The following is a 20,991-nucleotide window of genomic DNA, read 5'->3' as shown; positions in this document are numbered from 1 at the left end:
GGACCCAAGAAGTACCAATGCAAACAAATTTCTTGCATTCACTTTTTACTTCTGTATAAAAAGGAATGGTAAATCGTTTTTATCACATCTGATGAATAAACCTGATTTTTGCCCTTTTCCACCTTGCCTGCTGTAAAAGTATGTAAAAAAATGAAAGGCAATGGCTTCCATGACTACTTACTCAGATGCCTCACAGCCTTAAATTTAGGGAACAACAATCAGTTAATTAAAAAAAAAAAAGCATCTGAACTCAGCACAAGGAAAGGCTCAGCCCTGTTTAAATAGATTAAGGATGTATCTTCAGAAATGGGCACCCTCTGTCTTCCTCCACTCCTCGCCTGCAGTGGCTGGAGAATCAGGGTCCTGATGGAAAGATACTGGAACCCTGGGGGGTTAGAAACAAGTTTGAGAACTACTTCCTACAGGCTTACTTCCTGTTTCTTTCTTTCTTCTTTCCTGACCTCATTGCAGAAGGGACAATTAATTATACCTTTCAGTTCATGGAACATAATAATCATTGTTGCAAGCAAACTGTCTTCCTTCCTTCCTTTTTCCTTCCTTCCTTCCTTCTTCTTTCCTCTCTCCTTCTTTATCCATTTCCCCTTATCTTCATTTCTTTCCATCCCATAGTCAATCTCTCCAAGCTCTTTTTTTAAAGATTTTATTTATTGGGGTGCCTGGGTGGCTCAGTCATTAAGCATCTGCCTTCGGCTCAGGTCATGATCCCAGGGTCCTGGGATCGAGCCCCGCATCAGCTCCCTGCTCGGCGGGAAGCCTGCTTCTCCCTCTCCCACTCCCCCTGCTTGTGTTCTCTCTCTCGGTGTGTCTCTTTCTCTCAAATAAATAAATAAAATCTTTTATTTTATTTATTTATTTGAGAGAGAGGCAGAGACAGTGACAGAGATAGCAAGAGAGAGCACGAGTTGGGGTGGGGGGAAAGGGAGAAGCAGACTCCCCGCCGAGCAGGGAGCCCAGGACCCTGAGATCATGACCTGAGCCAAAGGCAGACACTTAACCGACTGAGCCACCCAGGCGCCCCTCTCCAGTTTTTTGTTTTTTGTGTGTGTGTGCATCTTTTGTTTGCAGTGTTCTTGCAAGATGAGTATTGCTGCTGTGTGCCTGTATGTAAATTGCTGAGTGTTTTACCTTTTGCCCTTAAGCACCATAAGTCTTAAGATATATTCATATTGCTATGCATATATTGAATCCACCACCCCTAACAGTTACACTCCTGATGTGTATCCCCCACACTGTCATGGAGATTTATTGATCACAAGTTCCTCCACCTCTCTGCCACCACATGTAATGCTGCAATGGACATCCTTGTACATGTCTTCTTGGGTCTGTGTGAGAAACTCTTTGAAATATATGCCAACAATGGAATGGCTGGAGGTTTCCAGTCTAAGAGAAAGTCTTCTCCAGATCATCCAAGACCACTCCAACTATTATCTGCCACTCAAGATTTTATTCCTACAGCTTTAAATAAGATAATGGATAGGGACATGGATGTTTATTTATTCTTCTGTCACTCATTCAACAGTTTACTGAATACCTACTATGTGTATTTGATGGTATGAAATGTCCTATTCTTCACCTTATATAGGCTTATCTACATAAGCCATTTTTGCAGATGGGCAAACTATGGCCGAGGTCATGTGATTAAAAAGTGACAGAGTTAGGATTTAGAAAAAAGTCTAATTCCAGATCCCCTAGAGAGAATATTGTCTCTATGGGAAAAACATAACCTTGCTCTCTTGAGGGTGGGAAATGAGGGAAAAGAGATGTTCTTCCTCAGAAAATTCACATACACAGCTCTTGATTTGTCAGTGGAAAATAGTACCTCAGCAAGATGAGTCTCTAACCCAAGAGTTCTGACACAGTGCTTCTGGGTTCCTGAGAGAAGACTGGAGACTCTGAGGCCCAGGCCAGTGTTCTCAGTGGAAGCCAAGCAGGGAGGATCTGGCAAGAGAAGCTTATAAAAGAGGAAGACTCTCTTTCCAGATGTCAAATCTCCCTTTCCTCGGTACTTTTAAAAATACAAGTTCCAGTAGAAGGTACACAGTGCACAGAGCAGCACCATGAGAATGAAGTGCCCTACTCTTCCCTTATCCATGGTTTGTTATCCGTGGTCAACTGTGGTTCTGAAACAGATGATCCTCCTTCTAACAGACCCTCAGAAGCTCGGCAGTAGCCTGCCGCTACATCACGAGGCATGTCAGTAGTCTCACATCGTCACAAGAAGAAGGGTGAGTACAGTCCAGTAAGATATTGGGAGACAGACCACATTCATAGCACTTTTATTACAGTATATTGTTATAATTGTTCTATTTTACTATTAGTTGTTTTTCATCCCCTACTGTGTCTAATTTATAAACTTTATCATAGGTACATATGTGAAGGAAAAAATATAATATATACATATATGAGGTTCAGTACCATCTGTGGGTGCAGCCATCCACTGGGGGGCCTGGGAACAAATCTCCCAAGGATGGGGGGGGGACTACGGTAGCCTGAATGACTCCCATAAAAACACAGGGAACACATGCTGGAATGGGGAGGGTTAAAGAAGTAGCAACCATTTCCAGTTTAAGAACTCCCAAAATCAGAGGGTCTCAACTTTTTCCAGCTTGATATCTTATAAACATAAAAAGCATTTCAGTGACATATTATGACAATGGTTGTTCACTTAATAGTAGTTTCAAGTGAAGTATATAATAGCAAAAGCTACAATGAATTTAGTAATACTTTAATTTGTATCTAACATTTTACAAATACCAGTATTTATTTTTGCTTTATGATTTTATCTTATTTATTATGTTATTTTTGGTGGTTGCATCAGAAGAGCTCAGGGGTGGCTTGAACAGTAACAGTGGGGTACTCTTGGCTTCTTTTTTGGTGTTTTAAAAAGAACCCGGCTGCTTCTCTGCTCACTGCAGCCTGCTTAATCAAGGACTCCAATGTATCCAGTGCCTCACCAGAATGATGGCTAGTGGCTGCGGCTCAGGAAGGGACACCCGGACATTTGCTTTGCCCCAGTGACTGCCAGCCTGCTTCCTCGTGGCTTCCCCAGCCTGGTCACACAGGTGATCATGCTCCTAGAAGCTTGGGGAGATTCTGGGTGCTCTGGGGACTCCAACAGTGTGACCATGAGTGGGAGAGTGGACTTCCCAAGACAAGCTTGCTCACCAGTGTCTGGGCTTGCTGTGGGAAGACCCAGGTGGTGGTGGAGGCTTCCCAAGAGTACGCAGCACTTCTGTAGGAGATGTTATTGGAAGTGGAGCCCAGGATGCAACCGCACTAGTCATGAGAGGCCAGGAACAAACAGCTGGAGGGGATAGGGCCTATGTTCTTGCTTGTGGGCTGATGGAAAACTTGGCGTATGATTATGCATGGTAGGGACTGAGGAGTGCTAGACCACCCAGCCCATTTGCAAAGGAAGTCTCTTTGCTGGAGGCTGTTCTACCACCAACAAATGTGCATGCGCTCAGGGTGCATATTTATTATACTATGCGTTACTCATTGTCCTTACAGCCTAAAGCCTATGGTTAATGCCCGATGAGCATTTAGATTCCCAAACCCTTATAATTATTTACTCTCTCCACCCATCTACAAGAACCATGTCCTGGAAACCACTATTCTAAATGCCCCAAATCAGTGCTCCTAGTTGGGTACTTAACATGCCACCTTGTACTGATAGTCCTAGGTTATATATATATATATATATTTTTTTTTTAAAGATTTTATTTATTTGACAGAGAGAGACAGTGAGAGCAGGAACACAGGGGGAGTGGGAGGGGGAGAAGCAGGCCTCCCGCTGAGCAGGGAGCCCGATGCGGGGCTCGATCCCAGGACCCTGGGATCATGACCTGAGCCGAAGGCAGACGCTTAACGACTGAGCCACCCAGGCGCCCCAGGTTATATATTTTTTTATGTTAGCATTCCTCATCTCCTTCATGTAGAATGTTAAATCTTTGAAAAGAGAAATCAGTTATCACATTTTAATACCCAGGATGTTTAGGAGCAAGAACGGTCCTTTGCAGAAAGCCTTGCTAAACCGGAAGAAAAAAAAATTATTAAGCACCCACTCAGTGCCAGGAATTGTGGCAAATGTTTTACATTTATGGAGGACATTGAAGTTAACTCTACAACTTCCATTCCAAACCCTTCCTTTGTGCAGCAACAAAGGAATAGTTTTTAAACTGTAATTCCATCATAGTAATCCCATTCCCTTGTCTGTGAGGGATTCTGAGCCCAGGTTTAAGCTAATCAGAGCACTGCACTCACCTAATGAGTCACTAGATTAAGGCTGGGCATAAGACCTCAACTGGACAATCAGATTGAAAGGAAAGTGTTTCTGTTTTTTCCATTTTGGGGAATGGAGACAAAGGTCTGGACAGCAAATTATGGAAAGATCTAGATCCTTGATGTCTTAGAGCCATTAACTCAATCCACCAGACCTAAACTGCTCTGCGGCAGGTATCTTCCATCTGTCTCCCATGTCTATCGGCTACCTTCCTCGCCCCACTCTCTGCTCTGAAAGGCTGACTTGTATGAACCTGTGTAAATGGGCTCTCTCTCTCCTCTGGCTCCCAGTTGGCTCTAACCAATGGGGAACACAGGAGGACACGGAGAGGAGGGAGAAGAGTACGGTCAGCATTTATTTATTCTGAGACAATGTCCTATAGTGGGACAACCTCTTCTGTGAGATAATAGATCCCTTTACTATTTAAACTAGTTTGAGTTTTGTTTCCAGTTCCAGTAAAAAGTGTCCCACTGATATACATATATATATTTTTATATATATTTTATATATATATTTAATATATATATTTTATATATATATATAATCCCATATAGGTAGCCTTAGAGGAAGTTAAGGTTATATATATACATATATACACGCACACATATACACACATACCATATACATATACATATAATCCCATATAAGGAGCCTTATTAAAACTTAAGGTAGCATTATTTCCATTTTACTGCAATAGAACCAGGGCCCAGAGAAGTTGCCTATCTTGGACAAGGAGCTGAAGGAAGCCTGCTTTTTTTAAGTTTAGAAGCTGATTTATGTTCACTAAATGCTCTATTTTAGAATTATTGATTTCACTTTTTAAAATTTACTAAATGTCTTTTAAAAACTTTCTTAACCAATGATCATAATCAAAAAATAGACTCATTTAACCTTTTATATAGGTTTTTAATTAATGCTGGATGCCATGTATATTCTCCTTTATCACTTAATCACCCTTAATCTGTGAAGATTCTGAAATAAACTAGAATATAAAAATAGAGGAGCCAATTTGCCTTCTATTAAAGGACACCTTGGGATACATCCTAAAAGCTTTTTAAAAAAAACCCACGCACCTATTTAGAAATAATTTGAAACTTACAATAAAGTTGCATGAATAGTACAAAGTACATCCCTATATTCTTTACCAAGACCCTCCTACTGTTCATATTTTGCCCATTACTCTTCCTTTCTCTCTCTCCCCACCCACTGCCCTCTGTGTATATGTATGTATATATATATGTGGCATATCTGTATATATGTCTCTTTACTTCTAAATACTTCAGTGAATATCTCCTGAGAACAAGGACTTTCTCTTACCTAACCACAGTACAGTTATCAACTTCAGGACATTTAACATTGAATACTTTAATCTCTGACTAATATTTCAGTTGTTCCAATTGGCCCAATAATGTTCTTTATAGCATTTCCCCCCCATAGAGGATCCAGTCTAAGATCACATGTTGCATTTGTTCTTCATGTCTCTTTAACTTATTTGAATCTGGAAAAGTGCCTCAGCCTTTCATTGACTTTGATCACAATGCCATTTTTGAAGACTTCAGCCTCACTCCTCCCTTTTAAATAAAATGCTCCTAATTTTTCCTGATGTTTCCTCACAATTAGATTCAGTTTATACATATCCTGTCAGTCGACCACCTAGCTGAGGTTGTGTCCTTCTCAGGATATTGCGCCCAGAGGCACCCAAGGTTCGTCTGCCTTTCCTTGATCACTTTAATTGTGACCACCTGGTCAATGTGTTGTCTGATTTCTCCACTCTATAGGATGGGGGCCTGATTTTTAAAATCAGGATTTGTTAGACTGCAATGCACTGCTCCTGGCTGCTTCCTGTTGATTTTGACTCATCTGCTCTTTTTGAGAACCTTAGTGGAGCCGTTATTTGCTGACTCTAATTGACGAGAGTTTTCTTTCTTAAGCAAAGTCTGGGCAAGGGAAGTTACAATCAAAGGATTTCTACAGCTTCTGATTTGTTTTCAATTCCTAGCAATTGGCCTCTCACTATTTAATTAAATAACTGTTAAGGGAAAACAAGTCTCTCGATTTTCCGAAGCTCTTTTCTTGCGGGCCACATCGCTTTTAGGGTATCTCACCTTCTCTGTAAAAGAAGTGTCTCCTCTGTCCGTTCAGACCTAAGGAGATTTGTTATGGCAAATTGCTTTGTTCCCAGAAGCAGCTTTGGGAGGAGGGAGCCCAGGGTGGGAGGGCACTCAGGGCAGGTTATGCAATGGTCAGTCTTCTTCCACATCGCTGGGGTTCTAGTCCACCCCGACAGTGCTAAAGGTCACATCTCCAATATCCCTCACTTTATCTTTCTTGAAGGATTACCAAGGTAGCTGGGAAGACAGTGAACTTTGGGCAGGCTTTGCAAGTGGGTCTCTGGGCTCATGTGAAATCTGGAGGTAATAGCTTTAGGTAAACAAACTGATCCTAAAACCAGTTCAATTGGTTGTTGAGTCAAAATGTATCCGAGGCCTCAAAGACCTTTAGAGAAAGCAAAGCCAAACTCCTTACCTGTAATTACATTCTGTTGATTTGTCTGAAGTTATTCCCTTTTGTCACTTTAGGGCTGCACAAAGCTCCCAAGAGACAATGACGGGCATTGTTGGTGTGCACAGTGCTGGTGTAATAGCCAGCAAAGAAAAGCAAACCTGTGGTCTGTGCATTTCACTGCAGGACACAAATCATGCCGCAGAATCTGGCAACTATTATGAAGCCGAAATAAGCACATCTAGTCACAGAACAAAGCAACCAAATTATGTATTTAACATAATAATAATTATAAAAGCTTCATAGGCATCATTTTGAAATCTCTGCTGCCACGAGTCCTGAGGGCTTCCTTCAACTAGGGGGAACACTGAAAAATGAACAGTGACAGGAAGCTGGAGTGGAGAGCAGGTTTAGTCATTAGTTTTCTTTTGTGTGTGAGCAATTGTTTTAAAGTTCAGTGCAATGCTCAGTGTATCACTGTTGCCACAAATTACCCCTTGGATAGTTTACTCCGAGTGCCAGCTTCTCTGGGGTACCTTCTGGATTTTCCAAGTGGTGCCATCAAACAACGATTATTCTTCTTCAAGAAATTACCCAGAGTGGCTTGTAACATGACAGACATGTGGTTTGAATTTTGTTATAAACACAGAACAAAGGGCCTGGGAGTGTTTCTTTTCATTATCTGAGCTGTGTGGCTCTGAGGAAACATGAGACAGTTCATTATTCAAATGAGAATATTTTTTTTTTTTGCCTTTCATTTTCGGTTTTATTTCTGTATATCCATGACATTTCAGCAAGCAAGCTGCCTCCTCTAGAAGCACCATCTGCTTTTCTTTTCAACTGTGACACCATCTGAGAGAATACCTTCTCACTCGAAGAAATACATGTGGGATGAGGGGTGTTAATTATATATATACATATATAGGTGTGTATCTGCGTGTGTGTGTGTGTGTGCTTTGTTAGTTTTAATACTAGAGCATAGATGTATAATTCAGGAATTTGATCTGAGTAAGAAAACTAAGCAAAAATCTCCAACCCAACTTTTTCCCAGGTCTCAAATCCCTTCTTAGTGCAATAGGATATAAATTCCATGAGTATGAGATTTTTGTCTGTTTGTTCCCTGGTGTAAGCTGGACTCGAGAAGAGTGTCTGATATATAGTAGGTGCTAAATTAATAGTTGTTGAATGAAGTGGTTCCTGAGTAATTTTTTTGTGCTCAGCACATACCAGTCAGAAACTACTCTTCCTGGCTGTGGATGCTCCATGCTGTCCACACCCAGTGTGGTTGTGAACCTCTTTTGCCCTGCATTAACATGTACTGGGATAGATGATGGTCTTGGGTGGGGATGCTTTCTCTAACTTGTGCTACATTTTCTTACCAGATGGCGAAGCAAAGATACTTTGACACCATCTCCTATGAGTTGTCTGTCTGGGCTGCCAACTCTCTAGAATCACCTTAATTATCACCAGTGAGTGTCCAGCTTGAGCCCCAGTCTTAGGACCTTTGCTTCATTAATATGTGGATCATACAAGAAATCAGACCTTATTATCTACTGAGATGACTAGTATTAAGGTGCTACTAAAAATCAGGAAATCTGTGAAAACACGTTCCTAGGTACAAGTTTAAATTGTGTAGCATAACTGGCTAAGAAACAGCAGTGTCAGACTGGCCTGATGTCCTGCAATGGAACTGGATTATCTCATTTCAGCAGAGATTTCAGAAAGAGGCAGGGAGCCAGATCAGCTGGTCTTCAGGTTTCCATTGTGGAAAGGATTCATGTTCACATCTTGGACCTTTTCAGCCCACTCATAGAAAATCTGACAGCAGCAGGCACACTCACTGGTCTTGAAAGACATGTAGAGAATACAGAGGAAGAGACTGAGGTCATCCATGACATCATTAAAGCCTAAAAGTTAACTGACATGAGAGGCAGAAACATGTGATACTATTTTTTAGGAGCTGCTCTAATGAGAGATTTTCAGTGATTCCCCATTCCTTGTAGAATAGAATCCAGAATTATAAGCAAGGCTCATAAATATCATAGCTAAACCTATCTTCTTAGATGAAGTCTCCTTGCCCACCAGTTGCCACTGGAAGTGAGCTGGAGGACAGTCACCATCCATCCACTAAGCACCCCTACTGTGATGGCCACACCATGCTGCCTTGAATGGAATGCCCTCATCTCTGGTGGTTGAAGTTCTAGTAAAGGAGCTGATGATTTCCTCTGTAAACATATTAAATTTGAAGTACTGATGGTATAACCAAGGGGAATTGTGCAGTAAGGAGTTGGAGAGAGAGCTCCAGAGAGAGGACTGGCTGGAGACTCAGCTTGAGGAAGCTTTTACCTCTTGATTGTATGTGAAGGTATGGGGTGAATGAGAACACAAAAAGTGAGCCTGTAGAGCAAGAAAAGATGAGGACACCGATTTTATGGGAAAAGTGAAGAAACTGGTACCCATGAAGGATCTCCTGGGTTCTCTTAGACTCAGGAAATTAAGGAGTCCATGCTTTCTGCAATAATCTCTGCCCCAGTCCCACATCATGAAGGAACTTCTGCCCTCTTCAGCAGCTACCACAAAGATTGACCTGAAATATGACTGTCCCTTCTCTGATGTTCAGACCAATTTAAATGGAAGGAGATTTCCTTATTTGGGATTGCCTCAGTAATTCATCCTGCGTAATAGCGTGAAATTCTTCCCATTACAGGGCAAATTTAAAAGTCACCAACCAATCGCAAGTAGTTACGATTTGATGTGTTAAAAATATATGGAACTCACTGGATGATTATAGTTTGTTTTTATAGTCATACAGTTCAAATGCCTTCTACTAATTTTAAATGACACCTGGGTTTTAGAAAGACATTCAAAAAAGCAAAATTCAAAAGCAAACAACATCAAAACCCTTCACTAGAGAAACCTGTCCATTTAAAAAAATTAGTCCAAAGTTCAATTCTAACCTGGTTCAAAAACAATTCACCTTATCCTCTGTGGGCTTTTAGAAGGGAATAGGCAGAGAAACAAAGGGAAAGCAGTAACATGTGTAAGTGATCACCAAAACATCAGCTCATTTCCAACTAAAAAAACATTCCTTGTACACAGGTCACTGAACACATCAAATCAAATGCAAGAGTTGAGGAAAGTCACAACTTACAAGGGAAAAAATCCAGGAGAGATTTTTTTGCAAATAGATGGGTAAGAAAGGGTAAGTTTCACTCTTGTGGACTCCAGCCTAGGCTGTCTGAAATAACCTGTTAATAACGTTAATAATAAATCACAAGATAACTCTGAAAACAATTATAGGGGGATTATGCCAAAGGGAGTTTCTTCTAAATAAGAGAAGGGACTTTCCACAGAGTCAGTGAAAAAACTATCTAGTAGAGTGGAGGTTTGAGTCTTCCCACTGGAGGGAAATTCCTCTGTAAGGGTTTTCTTTTGTGGCTGTATTTTCATTGGAAATAGTTCCTTCTGGAGAGAATGAAGCCAGTTCACTCTTGAATTTGCATGCAAAGGTGAGATGAACAGGTGAAAAATAAAAAAGAGCATTTTGTACTGAGGCCACATAAGAACATGTGGAAAGAAGTCTGGCCCAGTGAATTTGAGTTTTTCATCCACAGTTTCGTTCATATGGTAGAACACTCCCTATTAAGCATAACTTTATGGACTGTTTCCCCCCAGTAATGCAGCCAAAGTTGCTCAAAATCAATGATTCTCACATTGGCTTCAACTGAACGGCTGTGAGAATTTTTTACAGCCTTCCAATTTTATCAGCATGCCCGCCCATGCGTAATCCACAAAGAGCCCACAAATGACCCAGGACAAATGTCTGTCCAAAATAATCTCTGTCCTTTCTTCCATGTAAAAAACAAGAGTTGTGGCAAGGATCACATATTTGGTTTACTGCTGTGTTAAATAACTCCATTCCTTTAGGCTTCACAGGCTCTGTAACCCCTAGCATACCGAAACCTCCATGGTATGGAGGAAGATGAAGAGTAGAATACCGCCACAAACAGCCTTGCTCAACTGGAGAAGAAGGGATAGAAAAAATTATCAAAATAATAATTACAGGGCTCTTACTCTGAGCTACATACTGTGTTAGACTTGGTGGGTAATACAAGGAAGCTTAGGATAAAGTTCCTGGGCTTAGGAATCTCTCAATCTAATATAGTATCTGGAGAGAGTAGAAATACAGAGTCATTATTTGAAGCCTATATTTTGAACAGGTATATAATAAAAGGCCAAGGACTCAGCACCAAGTATCCTAAATTAAGGTGTATCATCCCCAGCTACCCTCAGCTTGTATGGGGCAAAATTTACTGGAACACATGAGAACATCCCTAAATCTGGAAGGAAAAAAAAAATAGATGCTTTACATGTACTCATTTGATCTTCACGACAGCCTTATAAGCCAGCACTATTGCCATTTCCATTGTATGGATTTGTAAATTGAGGCATCAAGGTTAAATAATGTGACCAAAGTCATACAGCTAACATGCAGCAGAGCTGGGATTATCCTACAGTGTATCTGAGCATACCTAGACCCTAAATGAGTTATAAACCATCCAGCGGTGAAGAGGAACCAGGGATTGGCAATATAACTCATTGTAGAGCCTGGCAATTGTATTCAAATAAATGTATCTGTAATACTCAAATACATGAAGGAAGGTTCTTTGTGCTTCCTAAATAGGGTGGCCGGGTAATTTAAACAAATACTCTTCTAGAGATGAACAGCTAGGGTTCCAAAAGATCTTTTCCCTTTTATTCTTACACGCAAAGTACCCCTAGATAAATGAGTTGCTCTGATGTAGTGACTTCTCATCTATGAAAGCTGATATATTGAAAAAATTTTAAGTAGCAGTTTCTTGACCTAGAAGACTTCAGAGTCAGGGAGCATCAGATGGAAAGGGTTGAGGGAAAGGCCTAGATCAAAAGAAAGGGAAGGCAGCATTTACCAAGTAAGTGAGGTACTCCCATTTCCAAATGGAAATGTTGTTTAGGGGAGAAGCCAGGAGCAGATCAATAAAGATGTATATTTCAAGAACCAATTATCCATCCAAGCACTGTTTTAGATGCTGTGGGGGAAAATGCCATCATCCTGCCTTCGTGTAATCTACATTATTAGTGGGGAAACAAAACTAAAGCACTTAAAATGATTAGCAAGGAGCACTAACCACAAGTCTGAAAGTTCAGGAACATCTTCCTGACTTGCGTTTTCTGAGCAAGCAGAGCTGACTTCTTGGGCTTGGAAACACCCCTCAACAGTCCTTCTGGGACTTTGCCTGAAGAGTCAGTGGAGAAAATCCAGACCTGGGTGAGATGGCTTCTTCTCAACCAGTTTCACGGAGTGCCTCCCCTTTGTCCATGGAAGGCAAACGGCTCTGTGGCCTGCTTGATTAAGTGCTTCGTCAGGCAGACAGGCTCCTGGGAACCGTATGCAACATTTTATTGCCTTTCAAAGCAGTTGTTTCTCATTGTATAGATGTGCCTGAGTGGATAAATAATCTAGAGTTTCAATGCCAAAGGCTAATTTGCCCTGGCTTGGGAAATATCTGTTTTGTGAACCCCTAAGCAGCATGAATTATATTGATAGGTTTGCATGTTTCTGGCTGACCACCAAGGGCCCTCCTTCCAGGAGGATGGGAAAGTGGCGGGATGAAGTTTTCTCACAGAATTTACCACTGACTTGAAAGTGACATGGCTACAATGAATACTCATCCTTCCCCATGCCATCTTAATTGGGTTGGCAACACGTATAATTACCATGATGGCAGAGGAACCCTGTGATGTCGAATGAAGGACGAGCTCCTTTGGCTATTTGCAGACAGCCTCAAAAAAAGTCATTTTCTCAAAGACCCGACCACCAGTGAACTCATTTCAGTAGAGGTACATTTTGCTTTGCTTGGGCTTCCATGGCTTTCAAAATGCAGTGCTTTCATGCCTTGGAAATAAGAATTTTTAGAAAGTGAATGCTAGCTAGTTAAAGGGATTTTAATCTATCTCTCTTTCAAATGCTGTTACTAAAGTTCAAAGCATGTAAGTCTCTATCAATGGGTTGCAAACCACAGTAATGCAACACTTATCCAATTTGCAAGGATGTTAGTTAAAAAAAAAAAAATATTTTTTTCTCCAAGGGGGAAAAAAAATCTTCACAGAGAGAGCCTACCCAGGAGTAAATTATAAAGCTCTCCCACGAACATCAGAGCTACATAAACTTAAATGTAATTACCACCTTGGTAGGAAAAGAGAGTCTTTATTTTTTACCTTTTCAGCAAGAGACTATCCACTCCTAGAAGTTCATGAAAGGTCATTGGCAGAATCTAACCTCTACTTTATGCAAACTACCAAAGCTAAATTATACATTTTTTAAGAGTCTGCTGAATGCTATGCAAAGACTTCTTTACAAATGCCAATTTCCAGTCCAATCATCAATGAAACCTCAAGTCAGTGTGAAATGCTTGCCAATAATATTGAGGTTCTTCAGTTAGATGCCTTTTACCCAAGGTAGGTTTCATTATCCCCCTCTGATTCCTCATAACCAGAGGGAAACTAAAGGAGAGTATGATGTTGAATAAAACCTGAAAAGTGCTTTGACTCTTCCGAAAATTAATGAGCTAGATTCTTTTGGGGGGTACAATCCCTCATGAGAATATATTATACATTTGCAATCTAGATTAATTTACTCAGAATCCTGCGGCATCATTTTGTAAGTTATGGGCTTTCAGGGACTCTTGTATACATTTTCTTTTGTTTGGATTAATAGGGAATGGTAATATTGCTCAAGGAAGTGGGGGAGGGCAGTCTGTTCTCCAACAGCAAAGGTCAAAATTGTGAAACAGGTATTTGCTTATAGGATCCCCCTGAGACTCCCTTTTCTTCAGCTAGCTCTCTTGCTAGCATGCAATTCAACACCTTCTAGAGACACTCCTATGTTAAAGAAGCGTGTTTGTATGTATCCATTTTTGTACTCTGATTTGTCTAGCGTGACTTTCGTTTGCTGGTTGAAAGTACTCAAGGAGACTGGGATTACTATTCAATTATTCAATCCCTAGGGCTAGACCTCTAGGTAGGGCCACATAGGAACCTTTCTCTGATATGCTTCAAATTACACAGGTCAGGCAACTTCTCTTATGATGAGTCCGATGTGATCTGAGATACTGCTGGGTTGATTGGGATAGCAGGGTCTCCTCCCTAAGAAGATAGTTTCTGTGAAGGGGGATAAGGAGATAGTTTGAATAAAGGGGGAATCAGGTTCATCCTTCCATGGAGGGAAATGAAAGTACATCTCGAAGCTTATGCTGTATGCCTGACCTGATAATATAAACTACTAAGAAATGCCTGTCTCTCACATTTTGGATAAATGGTGATCTGGTCAATAGAGAATGGTTTTGTTTGTCTTTTTTTTCCCTCTTTCTGTGACATAGTGTTTGGAAGTGTTAATGTGATTTTCTTAAAATTTCCATTTTAATGCCAGGGAACAATTTCTTCCCTGGAAGTATATAACTTAATATTTCTTAAAAGCCAAAAGAACAGAATGTGAAAAAGCTTTTCAAAGAGGTTTCTATCTTAGCTGAAACAACAACGATAGTAATAATCATGATCATTATCTATTTCATTTGTATAGGATTTTATAGTTTATAAAGTACTTTCATGTACATTATCTCATTTTTTATATAACCAAAACCTTGCATAATACAAAATTAGCTGTTGCTTATGTCAAGGCATCCTGTGGGTTATTAGAAGCTGTAGGCCAGATGTTATGAATGGTGTGGAGTGTTTCTTGGCAGAGCACTAAAAGGTCCAAACTTTTGGGTAGACTCAAATGGTAGGATAATGAGAAGAAAATGTACTATAGCTTGTTTTGCTGAATAAAGGCACCAGGCCAGGGCAGGACCAACAGACGCAGAAAAACCTGTTTTGGGTTCCCAATGCCTTAGCTCAGGAATGGCAGAGATCCACTAGAAGTGGCAGCCTAGGAATCTACATGAGATGGGTAGTGAGGCCATGCTCAGGAGAAGCAGGACAAAGTCAAGGAGCTTCCCACTCATAAATTCACATGAATCCATGAAAAAAGCTGCTTGCAGAGCAGAAAGACCTCTACTCTGTTCTATCGCCATCAGCTTCATTCATTCATTTACCATCCTCTTCACATACAATTATTGTGTCAGGCATTCTGCTTGGTGTTGGAGACATACAGTGAACAAGACAGACACAGGTCCCTGCCCTCATGCAGCTTGTATGGGATAGACAAAGAATAGGGGAACAGATAACAAAAGTTATAGATTCAGATAAATGGTTTGGAGAAAATAAGCAGAGCAACAGACAAAGGAGAAACTTTAAACTTATGTTAGAAAACATGGATTGTGGGCGCCTGGGTGGCTCCTTCGGTTGAGCAGCCAACTCTTGGTTTTGTCTCAGGTCATGATCTTGGGGTCCTGGGATTGAGCCCCACGTAGGCTTTGCACTTGGCACGGAGTCTGCTGGAGATTATCTACCTCTCCTTCTTCCTCTGCTCCTCCCCCTGCTGGTACTCTCTCCCTCTCTAAAATAAATAAATAAAATCTTAAAAAAAAAAAAGAGCGTGGATCGATGGAGCAAGTTCTATGAAGGAAGCCTTAAAAATTGCCTTATGTAAGAGGAAACGTAACACCTCTTTGACTAAGTCTGGACTTAACTTCTTCCAAAATGCCATAGATAGCAAGATCAAACACTGATGGAAAATAAATGGTTAGGGGAAAAACAATAAATATGGAAGTAAATGTATTTTCAGAGTACATTAAATCAAGAAGATATCTTCCTGTAGAAGAAACCAGGAGCACCAGTGTTCGAAACTTGCTATGGCAGATAGGCCTTCTCCTCAAATCGTGGTCATTACCTTGTGCCAGAAGCCCAATGCAGCAGTCCTGTACTAGCACATGGTAGAGTCATGGAGACGGGGCCGGGAAGACCATAGACTCTTCTTACTCTGTCCCAACAGTATATAAAATGTCAGGTGATTTCCCCTCTGGGCAGAATGTGCTGGCATTTAAAAGGAGTAGCAGGTAGAAAACTCATTGGACAGTAAAATTCCTTCTGTTTCTGGGGCACATTCAGTCTGTTTTTCTGCTGTGCCAGGAAAAAGGCCCAATATCCTATTTTATGCTAGAGCTTTTTGAAACTTTTCAGTCCACAGTTTAGTTTTGGCTATCTTTGAGGGATGGGATTTGTAAGTACTATTTATCAAATCATTACTTATTAGCTGACATTGTTTCAATTCAATAAGTATTTTATTTTTTTAAAAGATTTTTTTTTATTTATTTATTTGAGAGAGAGAGAATGAGAGAGAGAGCACATAAGAGGGGGGAGGGTCAGAAGGAGAAGCAGACTCCCTGCTCAGCAGAGAGCCCGATGCGGGACTCGATCCAGGGACTCCAGGATCATGACCTGAGCCGAAGGCAGTCGCTTAACCAACTGAGCCACCCAGGTGCCCTCAATAAGTATTTTAAATCCTTTATTATACACCGTTAATGTATTGCTGCGAACTTTGAAATAATATTTCCAGTCTCCTCTTTGTTCTCTGTGGAATAGGAATAAGACACACATAGCTGGCAGTTAATTTCTCCTTGAAGAAGTTCAAATATTATTTAAAAATTAATATCTTCTATTTATTTATTTGTTAGTTTTATTTATTTATTGACATATAAAAAGTTGTACATTACTAATGTATACAACTTCATCAGTTTGGAGATAAGTATATACCCATGAAACCACAACCATCAATCTATGCCATAAACCTATCCATCACCTCCCAAAGTTTCCTCCTGCCCTCTTATTTTATTATTATTATTATTATTATTTATGATAAGATCTACCCTCTTGACAAATTTCATTTTTGGCCGGGGGGAGAGAAAGAGGGAGAGAGAGGAAGCACAGAAGGAGAGGGAGAGAGAGAATCTTAAGCAGGCTCCATGCCCAGCGCAGAGCCCGACACAGGGCTCGATCTCACATCCCTGAGATCATGACCTGAGCTGAAATCAAGAGTTGGATGCTTAACCTGGTGGAGGCACCATTCGTCAATCTGGCCCCTTGACAAATTTTTAAGTATACAATACAGTATTGTTAATTATAGGTTATCATGCTATACAGTAGATCTCTAGGGCTTATTCATCTTGTACAACCAAAATCAAACATATAATTTTTAAGCTCCTTTGTAAATATCTGAACTGAAGGAAATTACAAAAAAAATCTAATGACCAGTATAATTTTATTCTCTCATGAGATTTTTATTATTAACCTTTAAGTCAAGAATTGATATCTCTATATTAGATGTTAATGGCATTAATTCTCTAGATCGGATTCCATGTTAGTAAAATCAAACCAAACATAGAAACATTATAATTATGATGCAATTTTCACCCAAGCAGTCCCAGGAGCATTTGGGAACAGGTACAATATGGAAAGGTTAAAGGTCGTAGTTTAAGGGTTGAAGATAAGTCTGCAATTCACTAATTCGAAATCTAAATCAACTCAAGGTATTTATAGTGACTCTAATGGGTACATTTTATTCACTTGCAGGAAACTTGGAGTATAGTAGTTTAAATAGAGGCGTTGGTAGAAAGGATCAGTTACTCACCTTGCTGATGGTTAAACACTGCTCTAGTATACAGGAGAAAACAATATTTGCTTGTGTTTTCCTCCTTTTTTCTTAGGCTTAAATGAAACGTAAGTATCTCTAATATTGCAAAGGAGACTTGGTTTATTTTCAAGTAAAGGGCTAGTGAGACCATTCTTGAAATTTTGCCCTGGAGAGGCCACAAATTTCTATTGTCCTTCTGTTTCCAATGGTGTATACTATAATTTTATTTTCTGCAACTCTGACTGAGGACTCCAGTCAGGACTTCCAAGAAAATTATGCCATTAATTTAATTACTAAGATTTTTATTTGTATTTAACTTATAAAAATATGTATGTTGGGAATTGCTTAATAGTATATTATTTCTAGTAACATAAGAAAAACAACCACTGTTGCTAATACATATAACTAGGAAAGAGAGAAGCCTGCTGGGATTCATCATATATAGCATACAGTCAAGCTATTGTAAAAGCAGTCATTTATTACATGTGACCATATTTACATTTTCTATATTTGTGTTGTCCAGAGGATTTTGTTGCAAAAGAATGGTAAAGGAGGCCAATAACCATTAATATAACTAGATAAGATTCTTGCAGAAAGACAGAGAAGGCCACAGGAACATTATAGGCTAAATTTTCTAGGAATTGTGGATAGCTGTAGATAACTGGGTTTCAGCCAATTTTTGACAGCATATAAATAATGTGATATATACCAAAAGAACTTTGGAAAAGTTAAGATGAGGTTTTCCTTAGAGACATAACTGTGTAAAAAGCTGGGCTGCTGATTAGAATGTGGAAAAACAGTATACTGCTTCTTCTAGTTCCTGCAGTTCAAAAAGATCCCTCCATCCCCAGATTTGCACCCCAACAGTAAGTACACGGGCTCCTAGAATGGGGCTAAAAATAAGGCCTTTTTTTTTTTTTTTTTTTTTGTACTATAACTTGACTTTCACAGTTGTTGGGAAGGAGAGAGAAAATCGTTGATTTAAGTCTGTAACAGGGTTCAAACATTTTGAGGCCTACCATTTTTTAAATTTTCCAGTAGAATTTGATTTGACATGGCCCATACTTCTACCTCTTATTTCTGCTGGCCTCAGCCTGCTTTCTACATACACCTCACTCAAAAGATGCTGGGGCAAACCTGAAATTTATTTGCGCAATGAATACAGTGACCATCTGTGTCCGCACAAGCAATATCAAGGGTTGTCCCAATTATTCAGACTCCTGGTGGCAAATCACTGTGTTATAACCAACCAATAGCTTCATTTTGTTTATGTGTCTGAATTTAAGCATCCAAATAAAAATGGTGGCTGAGGGGTGCCTGGGCGGCTCAGTCGGTTAAGCATCTGCCTTCAGCTCAGGTCATGATCTCAGGGTCCTGGGATCAAATCCCACATCAGCCTCCTTGCTCAGTGGGGATCCTGCTTCTCCCTCTGCCTGCTGCTCCCCCTGCTTGTGTTCTCTCTCTCACACAAATAAATAAAAAATCTTTTTAAAAAATGGTGGCTGAGAAAATGATCAGAACAACTGTCAAGAAGGCATTAGATTTGCTAAGTGTCTCCCAAAGTTTATACACCAGACCTGCAGATGCAGGAGGCTGGGGTAGAGTGGATGAAGGGTATGATGATTAAGTAAGTTTAGGAAACATCATACACATTTGTATATAGGCAAAAAGGCTGTGATAAGTCTTGCACTAAATAAATCTATTTGATTTTGTTTGGTGTAACCATTCTTAAATGTTTGACAAAAGAACCCCCTTTTTTTTACATAAAAACTAAAAACCTTCTGAAGAGTTGGAATTTCACCAAACATAACTTTGAGAATTACTAATGTGGAGAAACCCCTTATTTTAGAGATGATGAACTGAGCCCTTGGAGATTAAACTGCACATCTGAGTTCCCACAGTTCACTAGTGGCTTACCTGGCCCTAAAATCTAGGGCTCATGATGTTCTCAGCTTCAGTATACTACACCCAACCTGTTCTGTTTATCTATAGTGCCCCAATTCAGCAGATAATTTTGCCACATTTCAAAAACTTTTTTAAAAATTGAGATATAACTGACATTAAGTAAATTTCACCCTCTTAGTGTACAGTTTTATGAGTTTTGAAAAACTACCACCACAATCAACAGTTCCATTTATTTCTTAAAGTTTTTAAAAATGTGTGCTAGAATGCATAAAATAATTTCAATAGAAATATGTTCAAGTGAGTTTAAAATCTGCTTAAGAAAAGAATCCTAGTCAGTCTCGATCGATGTAGCTGACTGTATATAGATTTCAAGAATGACAGTGGGTATACACAATTATATTGGGAAAAAGAAATGACAAGCCAAACAGTCAAAGACGAAGCTGTACCAAGAGAGGAACATGAAGCCGAAGGAATTACCAGCTGGGACTCTCACTTCTAACTGACTGCCTATGTATAAACAACTCAAGGGGATGAAAGTAGCAGTAAGAAATCATCTTGACAATTCCTGTAAGAATTTCTGAGAAGTTCTGGGCAAGAAGCCCCCAGAAAACTCTAAATTCAGGGCCTGGTCATTTCTCATTGGAAATACAGTATTTTCGACCCATTTTCCCTCTCGTGTTTCCCTTCTCTACTCTACACTTGCTCTTTTCAATTTCCATTCCTGAACTGAACCAGAAGGTCCCTTCTTCCTTTTTTTTTCCTTCTGCCTGTCTGAGATACATCTGATTCAGTGGTGAGCTAAAATCATCATGTTTTAGTTAAATACCAGTCATTGGAAGAGCTTTGGAATCATTCAGTTTCATATCATAAGTACATTTATGCTACTTGATTACAGTTTCCAAGTGAATTTAAAATATCATGTCCAGTTTTGTTTTTGAGGCAAAATGGGCTCTGATCGAAACCAGCAAATCTCATGTGTCCAGATTTGCTTTGCTCTTTTTGATCATTTCAAACTGAGTAGCTGGGTGAGAGAGCACACCTCATATGGGACTCTCCTTTATGGATGCCACCCCCTGCGTGGGAACACATCCTGTTTGCCCTAACTTTGTCCTAGCTTGTTTGTTTCCCAAAACAACCAGCTTTAACTATGTGGGATGGAAACCAGAAATGAGATACTCATCAGGAGGGGAGAGCATGCCTGCTGTGCAGGTAGGTCTTGCCCAATTTTAACATGAAAAGGACCTGGTAAGAAAGAAAACATGAAGCCCTAGAAAAGAACAACAATCTCCATGTGGAGGCAAAATGAAAGTGAGTTGTGTATACTGACTCTCCATAGGAATGACGCTGGGGAGAGGAGGCTGCTGGGCCTCTTCCGCTCCCATCAGATGGCTGAGCAAAGAAAGTGCAACCCTAGTGCAAACCGGCTGCTCCCCACGTGCTACAGAGCACGGACTCCTATCCCTCTGCTCCAGCTGGGGGCCACATGGAAACCAAATGCGCAAGGATGTCTAAGAATGCAACCACCAGCTCTGTCTGCAGGAAAATATGGTCCTAGAATGGCAAGTACGATCGAGCTCTTTAAATCAGCAGGATGACCTGATCACCCAATGGGACACTCTCCTCTAAGGAGCTCTTGCTACGTGGCAGGTCCTGGCAGGTGATCTACATACTT

At 40.2% G+C, this 20,991-nt stretch overlaps 1 long non-coding RNA gene across 1 annotated transcript in view; it reads left to right on the top strand.

Moving 5' to 3' along the window:
- The first annotated feature begins 1,784 nt into the window (after positions 1–1,784).
- Positions 1,785–20,991, top strand: part of LOC141371629 (uncharacterized) — a 46,156-nt gene continuing 26,949 nt past the window's right edge. The window contains exon 1 of the long non-coding RNA XR_012376717.1: positions 1,785–2,246. This is a non-coding gene — a long non-coding RNA (uncharacterized lncRNA). The remainder of the gene's footprint in view (positions 2,247–20,991) is intronic.

The sequence above is a fragment of the Callorhinus ursinus genome, unplaced genomic scaffold (genome assembly GCF_003265705.2).
Source record: "Callorhinus ursinus isolate GAN/ISIS: 27379988/994484 unplaced genomic scaffold, GSC_fseal_2.0 scaffold3, whole genome shotgun sequence".
NCBI classification, from domain to species: Eukaryota; Metazoa; Chordata; class Mammalia; order Carnivora; family Otariidae; genus Callorhinus; species Callorhinus ursinus.
The sequence above is the reverse complement of the archived record's forward strand: the minus strand, read 5'-3'. Positions and strand labels throughout refer to the sequence as shown.